The sequence below is a fragment of the Vombatus ursinus genome, unplaced genomic scaffold, assembly GCF_900497805.2.
Source record: "Vombatus ursinus unplaced genomic scaffold, bare-nosed wombat genome assembly UNPS02014807.1, whole genome shotgun sequence".
NCBI classification, from domain to species: Eukaryota; Metazoa; Chordata; class Mammalia; order Diprotodontia; family Vombatidae; genus Vombatus; species Vombatus ursinus.
In genome coordinates, this window is record NW_020954585.1 from 59,922,193 (window position 1) to 59,929,486 (window position 7,294).

The window sequence follows — 7,294 nt, forward strand, 5'->3', positions numbered from 1 at the left end:
TAATTTTTTCAAGAAGAGAATTAAGAATCATGGTAAATACTTAGTAATGTAACAAAAAATGAAAGTAATTATTTTTAATAGTCAAAAAATAGCTCATTACCAATCTTCTTGTTCAGTAATTTTTCAGTCATGTCCTACTCTTTGTGACCCCATTTGAGGTTTTCTTGGCAAAGATACTGGAGTAGTTTGCCATTTCATTTTCCAGCTCATTTTACAGATAAGGAACTGAGGCAAACAGGATTGAGTGATTTGCCCAGGGTCACACAGCATCTGAAGTCACATTTGAACTCATGAAGATGAGTTCTATCTATTTGCACCACCTGGCTGCCCCATTACCAAATCAGCTCCAAATCAGTCATTTCCAAATCAGCTGTGTACAAACAGCTTCTTAGAGCAAAGATAAAAATTAATACTAAGTTAGAAGAGTTTAAAAAAAAGAAAAGGAAGACAATGTGAGATTGAGGCAATGTAAATATAAGTACACTGATGATATTTTTAAAATGAGAAATGGGTAGAAGAGCAGACATCAACATGGACTATCAACATTTACTGTAGAAATTTAACAGATATATTTGAATAACCACAACATGGAGACCAAAAGAGCCTAGAAACTATCTCATTCAGCAAACACTTGGTCTCCTTACTAAGCAGAAAATTATGGCAGCCAGGACAACTTACTTGTACAGATCTTATGGAGGGTCATGGCAAAAGACTTAAGTAAGCCAGATCATCCCAAAATCATTTAAGGGTAAAACAAAATGGAGGACAATGAAAAATTGGAAAATGGAAAAGATCTGTCAAGATTTTTAATACCAAATTATTTTCTCCTTCAGCGATAGTAGAACCACCACATTTGAACTGGTAACATTAGTTCCAAATATGCTGCATGAGTAAATTGTGCACTAAAGAAAAAAGAAGGATAATTATACATGGACTAGATGATGTGTACTCAAAAGTAGGTTCATGCTAAAAGTGACTAATAATGGATTGATTACTGGTGTGGTAGATTGATTCTTGAGATACCTGAAAGGAAAGAGTTAAGTGGTGTAATTGAATGCAGGACTTGGAGTAAGGAATACCTTAGTTTAACTTCTGTCATACACCCTTACTAGCTGTATCACTTCAATAAATCATTTAACCTTTCCCAGTCTCAGTTTCCTCACTTGTAAAATGGTAGTAATAATATCACCTACCTCATAGAGTTACCATGAAGATAATATATTCAAAGTGCTTTGCAAACTCCAAATCACTAAATAAATACTATATATATATACATATATATACATATTATATATATACATATATATATATTTTGCTTTTTGGTGAGGCAATTGGAATTAAGTGACTTGGCCAGGGTCACACAGCTTAAAGTGTCTGAGGCTGGATTTGAACTCAGGTCCTGCTAACTCCAAGACTGGAGCTTTATCCACTGTGTCACCTAGCTTCTCCTAAATATTAGATATTATTTTAATAAGCACTTGGTAAAATAATGTATTTTACTATTACCCAAAAAAGTGACCAGGAAAATAGCAATAACTATCAACCCATTTGCCTACTTTCCTACCTTTACAAAATCTTATGTGAATAATCTACATATGCATTGAAGGTGGTCTTGATGAAGGGTAGAAAAGGGAGCAGGCAGGTCTTTGTAAATGATATTGCATTGTGAGTTGAAAAACAGTACCTTAGGATCTAAGAAGTGATCAGTCTCTCATGGCCATTATTTGTTGTTCAGATTTCTGCATTAGAATCATATTATAAGGCTCTGTCAAAATCATCTTGTCCAATGTCCTCATTTTACAGATGAGGAAACTGAGGAATCCTATGCTGATATCAAGTACCAACATCTGTTGTAGAAAAAAATTGGTTTCACTGTTTAGCTAAAATCTATCAGAAATATTTATTGATTTTTATAAGCAATTGAAGGGAGTTTCTGACCAGCCAAGTTTGCCCTGCTAATCTGACAACTCAGTTTCTCAAGTGATTTCCAACTAACTTTTTGTAGTAATTAGTAATCAATCAATCAACAAGAATTTATTAAGCTACTACTCTGTGCCAGGCACTGTGCTTTTGCTATTGTTGTTGTTGAATAGAAATACAAAGAATGAAAGAAACCCTACCCACAATGAGTCTACATGCTATTGGGAGAGATAACAAGTACAAATATAAATATAAAGAGAATAAATATAAAGGGAATAAATGCAAACAAATACAAAGAAGTTATGTATAAGAGAGGGCACTTGCAGTTGGGAAAATCAGGAAAGGATTATGTAGAAGGTAATAGTTGAGCTGTATTTTAAACACTGGTATTCTATAAAGCAGAAATAAGGAGGAAATGCAGAGGGAGATTGCAAAGGCATGGAAATAGGAGGAGAAGGATTGAGTGTTAAAAACAGAGATATGGTCAGTTTGGCTGGATCACAAAGTGCAAGAGTAGAGAGTAGCATATAGAGAGTCTAGTAAGATAGATTGGGGCCAAGTAGTGAAGAGCTTTAAAAAGTACATAGCAGAGTTTATATTTTTATCCCGGAGACAATAGGGAGCCACTGGAGTTAATTGAATAGAGGAGTGACACGGTCAGATCTGTGCTTAAAGAAAATCACTTTGTTAGCAGTAACAGAGACTTAATAGGCTGTTGCAATAGTTTGGGAGAAAGATTAAGGAAGTTAAGGGAGAGAGGCTGGAAGAAATTAAGGGCCTGAATTAAAGTGTAGTAACTTGTTCAAGCAATGCTGTGGAAGTAGAAATAGCAATATTTGGCAACTGACTAGATATATGGGGTGTCACACAATAAGGTATCAAGGGAAATGCTGAAGTTATTAACCTGATATCGAGGAAGAATGGTACATTGGACACAAATAACTAAGTCTGGAAAAGAGGTGTTTGATGGAAAAGATAAATTCTGTTTTGTACATATTGAGTTTTAGGTGTCTCTGGGACATATAATTTAGGATATGTGTGTGTGTTTACACATATGAGCACATATATCAGTGAGTCATCTACCTAGTGATGATCATTTAAATCCATGATAGCTAATGAGGTCACCAAGAGAGTGTAGTGAGAGAAAAGAAGGCACAAGATAGAGCCTTGGGAAACACCCAAAGTTAGGGCTTATGATATGGATAATGAACTGGCAAAGTAGAATGAGAAGGATTGGTCAGACAGGTAGGAAGAGAATCAGTCAGTTAATCAGTCAATAAATATTTATTAAGTGCCTGCCATGTGCTGGGCACTGTGCTAAGCCTGGGGATATAAAGAAAGGCAAAAGAGTTCTCGAGGATCTCATAGTCTAAAGGGTGAGACTAAATGAAAACAAGTATATACAAACAAGCCATATGTAGGGTAAACAGGAAATAATCAACAGAGGGAAGGCACTAGAATAAAAAGGGATTGGGAAAGGCTTCTTGAAGAACGTGGGGGAACTCAGAGGGCAGAGTTGAAGAGGAACAGCCAGACAGAGTGCTCAGAGCTAAAAGAGTTGGAGAGTTCTCTTCAAGGAACAGCCAAAAAGGCCAATGTCACTGGATCAAAGAGTATTGGGGCTGGGGTGGGAGGGGAAGGTATAAGGAGGCTGAAAAGGTTTGGGGAGGGGCTAAGTTATAAAGGACTTCGAGTGTCAAATAGAAGATTTTTTATTTGATCCTGGATATGATAGAAAGCCACTGGAGTTTATTGAGTAGAGGGATGGGGTGACATGACAGACCTTCAGTTTAGGAAAATCACTTCAGCAGCTAAGGGGAGAATGAATTGGAGTGGAAAGGGCTTAATAAAATAAGCTTACCTACCAGCAGGCTATTATAGTAGTCCAGGTGTGAGGTGATGAGGGCCTGTACCAGGGTGGCAGCAATATCAGAAGAGAGGAGGGGGTGTATTCAAGAGATGTTACAAAGGTAAAATTAACAGGCCTTTGAAACAGATTGGATATAGAGGGAGTGAGAATGATGTCTAGATTGGGAGCCTTGGGGACTATGAGGGTGGTGGTGCCCTCTACAATGACAGGGAAGTGTGGAAGTGGGGAAGATTTTGGGAAAGCTCATAAGTTCAGTTTTAGATATGTTGGGTTTAAAATGTTTACAGGACATTCAGTTCCAGAAGTCTAATAGGAAGTTGGAGATTTAAGATTAAAGTTCAGTAGAGAGGTTAAGACTAGAGAAAAAAATAGCAAATCACTCCAGTATCTTTGGAAGGAAAAGCCCAAATGGAGTCATGAGGAGTCGGAAATGACTAAAAGTGACTGAACAACAACAAGAGAGTGGTTAAGGCTGGATAAGTAGATTTGAGAATCATCAGCATAGAGATGATCATTGAATCCATGGGAGCTGATGGAATAACCAAGTGAGGTCTAGAAGGAGAAGAGAAGAGGCCCAGGACTAAGCCTTGTGGGACACCTATGCTTAGTGGACATAACCTAGATAAAGATTCAGCAAAGGAGACCGAGAAGGAACAATCAGATAAGTTAGGGGAGAACCAGGAAAGAGCTGTGCCCTGAAAACCTAGGGAGAAGAGAGTATTGAAGAGAAGAGAGTGATCAGCTGTCAAAGGCAGCAAGGTCAAGTATTGAGAAAAGGCCATTAGATTTGGCAATCAAGAGATCATTGGTAACTTTGGAAAGAGCAGTTTCAGTTGAATGATGAGGTCAGAAGCCAAATTGTGGAGAGTTTAGAAGAGAGTGAGAAGAGAGGATGTGGAGGCACCTATTATAGAGAGCCTTCTCAAGAAGTTGAACTGCAAAAGGCAGAAGAGATATCAGACAAGAGTTAGAGGAAATGTGAAGGTTTTTACGAGATGGAGGAGACATGGACATGTTTGTAAACAGTCAGTAGACCAGGAGAAATTGAAGATAAGTAAGAGAGTTGGGAAGCAATCTGCTAGAGAAGACAGGATGGAATGGGATCACTTGTATGTAGAGAGGGCTGGCCTTGGCAAGAAGAAGGGCTATCTCATCAAAGCAAAGACTGTAATAGAAAGCATTTGAGTGATGTGAGATGAGGAGGAGAGGAGCTCTCAGTGAATGACCTCAATTTTTTAAGTAAAATATGAGGCAAATTTCTCAGCTGAGAGAGTAGGGGGACGGAGAGACATGGGAAGTTTGAGAAGGGCTTAAAAGGTTTGGAAGAACAGCTGTGGTGAGTGGTTTAGTGAGTTAATTATCAAGGTATAAAAAGATTGCCTGGCAGTACTGTGGGCCCAATTGAGGTTATGTAACAAAATTTGTAGTGGACTCAGTCAAGAAGGTCACATGATTTTCTCAACCTTTGTTTAGCAGCATATATGTAGGAGTAAAGATAGCAGATGGTGGGAGTGACCCAAGGTTGAGGTTTGACAGAACATAATCAGGAATATGATAGCAGGGAAAGGGACTCAGAAGAAGAGGGCGGCATAAAATTGAACTGATTCACCAACGTGTCATATAGGGAAAGGAGAAGAGTATAGCCAGTGCAGGAATGATAGCCCGAGAGAGAACTGAGGGATAAGAGGATTGGAGGTCATGGTGTGGATGAAAAGCAGCGTTTAGTATTGGATGAAAGGCAAAAGGAGAGCTAGAAATCCAATAGACTGTGATCAAATAAAGGAATTTGAGAGTTCATAAACATGAAAGCAGTATGTTTGTGGATGATAACAAGATCAAAGGCATGACCTTTTGTGTGTGGCTGAGAAGGGATCCAAGTCATGGGAAATGAGTAAATTGAGGAACTAGGAGGTAAGTGTGTTTGAGAGAAATCATTGTGTAGGTTGAACTCCCCTAATGTGAAGGCAGGAGCTGTGAACAAAGTACTAAAGTCATTGAAGAAGGAAGGGGAGGGTCTTAGAGCAGTAGTGTCAAACTCAAATAGAAAAGCAGCCACTTAAGTGTATATGAGGATCACTTCATGCACATATTGACTTAGGCACATATTAACATTGTTATATTATATATTTATTTGTTAAATATTTTCCAATTACATTTTAATCTGCTTGGTTCAGACCTACTTGGGAAATGTAGAGGATGGCATGTTTGACACCTCTGTCCTAGAGGTTTGTAGCCAACAGCTTCAAGAGTTTTGATTGGGTGGTAGATGTGGATGTCATGAGCCTCACAGAAAAAGAGTTTACCAAATGTTGGGGGGGGACACGAGCACTTCTAAACAGCAATTGGTTTGGGTGCTGTCCTTGTTCTTATAGAGTTCCAAAAGACCTCACTCTGTAATAGTCAAGTTACAGTGTGTCAGACTATACAAGCTGGGAATGCTCTACCACAGGTTGGACACACATAGCCCATGTGAACACACGGGATGGCTTCTCTAAATTTGTGCATTTCCTATTTCTTTTGAGCTGCTTCAATTCTGCTTTGCTCATAAAGCACAGCACCTTCTTTGATGGGAGCACACTATGCTGGGTGTCCTGTCCCATGTCACACAATCAATTTCAAAGCTCTTCAGAGAGACCTCGAGAGTGTCAATGGTAAAATAACATGGGTGGTGTCTTTTGATTCAGGCATAAATTGGATTTAAATGAAGCAGAGTTGCAGGAAGTCATCGGCTCACTCTCTTTTCCAGCATCGTCATAGTCCAATGGTAGGACAGAGTCAGGACGACTGGTGATGGCTCAAGATGCAGTGAATGACCTTGTCATCTTCGATGTCTAATCAAGCTCAAAGCGCTCCACAGCTCCTGCTTCAGCTGCCTTCATGGCTGTTGGAACAAATTGTTCTCATCCACCCATTCCACCAGGGGAAGTCTTCACATGCTTCACACTCCACCCAACTCACCAATGGGTTTGAGACCCCTTGCTTACCCTCAACTTGATTTAGCCCATCTGCGAAACAGCTTACTGGGGTGCGGCTGCTGCGCATGCCACAGCTTCCTGGAGCCACAGGTGAGAGTTAGATGGATCAGGGAGACACCAAAAGTAGAAAATAGCCCTGAAGAGGGCTCAGCAGCCCTCACACCTGAGGTACTAGTGTTCCCTGAACACACTCTACACCCCTAAGTGGCAATGGGAAACCAGGAGAAAGTACTCTCACAAAAAACCCAGAGAGGACAGAGTATCCAAGAACAGTGTCAGAGAAGTCAAGGAGGATAAGGCTACATAGATAAATGGCATTCAGTTGGAAAGTGAAGATGGTTTATGACTTGAAGAGATGAGTTTCATCTGAATGAAGGTTGGAAGCCAAATTGGGAGGGATTAGGAAGCATATGAGCAGAGGAAATGGACGCCACTGGGGGAGCCAGCTTTTTCCAGAAGGTTGGCTGAGAAAAGGAAGCTACAGTTATGACAAGGTGGTAGAATCTAATGACTTTTTTTGTTTTATTTT